The sequence below is a fragment of the Austrofundulus limnaeus genome, unplaced genomic scaffold (genome assembly GCF_001266775.1).
Source record: "Austrofundulus limnaeus strain Quisiro unplaced genomic scaffold, Austrofundulus_limnaeus-1.0 Scaffold146, whole genome shotgun sequence".
NCBI classification, from domain to species: domain Eukaryota; kingdom Metazoa; phylum Chordata; class Actinopteri; order Cyprinodontiformes; family Rivulidae; genus Austrofundulus; species Austrofundulus limnaeus.
Window position 1 is genome coordinate 817,623 of NW_013952548.1, and position 1,418 is coordinate 819,040.

The following is a 1,418-nucleotide window of genomic DNA, read 5'->3' on the forward strand; positions in this document are numbered from 1 at the left end:
TACCTGCACTCTCCTGATCCAGTAAAGTGTACGCACTGTACCTGTGGAGGTGGGCCGCATTTATTCACAAAGCCTCTGACCCCTGTAATCTCCTTGTTTCTTCCAATTTAATTTTTTTTCAGGATATTTTAGGGCCACAGCGTGTAAAACATAGCGTGTGTAAACACCAACCAATAAAAGAGCACAGATGTGAGGGCAACAAAATCATAGCAATCACATCAAATTTTGTGTTTCTTTTGCTGTTTCCCCCCCTCCCTTCCCCTCCTCCCTGCTCTTGCCTGGATTCTCGTGTTGAGCAACACACAAACTCCCTCATGAAATCAGGAGCTTTAAGTGTGATGATGCAATATATTCCTGCTGCGTGTTCCGAAACAGAACAATCACAGTCAAAACGTTTAAAAAAAAAAAACACAGGCTTCATTCACACTGCAGGCAAAAGTGGCCCAAACCTCTCTTTTTTTTTCTCCCCTTTATACAAACTTTATCTGTTTTCCATGACAGTCTAATTTAAAATTCAACCCAGGTCATGTTTGTATGTGGTACTAAATTATAAACATTATCCAAGGTTTCCGTGCAGCCATACATCTCCACACTGTTGACCGATTTCCCCTCTGATTCACAGAAGCCATTCCATTTTCCCACAAAGTCTTATTTTTCAGCAACATGTAAATTCCCAGTAGCTGATCACCTTCAATGACAGTGATGCAAAATCAAATGGAAATTGAGGAGCAATCAAGAAATCAACATTCTGAGTGATCATTTGTTTCTATGATTTAAAAATGAGCATCAGCATAAAAAACAATTTGATTTTTTATGCTAATTTGTGCTCAAATTTAAAACTTTTGTTACATTTTTCAGTGAACCAAAGCACTTTTTGCTCTGTAAACACAAGAACTTCAAAACAGCTTTTGCAGGTGCTAAAGAGTTTGGTCTTTATGCACAGTTTGAACCAAAACCTGAACCTTTTAGTCAGCACCAATACGTCTTAATGGTTTTTATATTCACAGCAATTAAAACTTATATGAACAGTCCCTGTGTTGAAGCTTTCCTCCTGCTGAGAGATAACGTCATTTAGTCATTGTAGTTATTTCATCTGCTTCTATAGAATAAAAGCAACGAAACAAATTGGCACACAACACTGTCTCCACAACACTAATTTTACAAGCCTGTTAGTATGAAGTGGCAAATGTCATCTGTAGTTTTGATTTGCTGATATGGGTGAGTGCACGGTGTAGGGCAGAGGGGATCATCGGCTCGTGTTCCGACAATGTTGTCCTCCGGGACAACAAAACGGCAGAGTGGTAATTAGAAACACAAGCTGCACAACACACCTYAAAATGCCAAGGACGTCCGTGTGAGTTAGTCGGGATAAAGTTGTCGTCCCACGTCTGAGAGCCAGCGGAGCAGGAAATGATGGG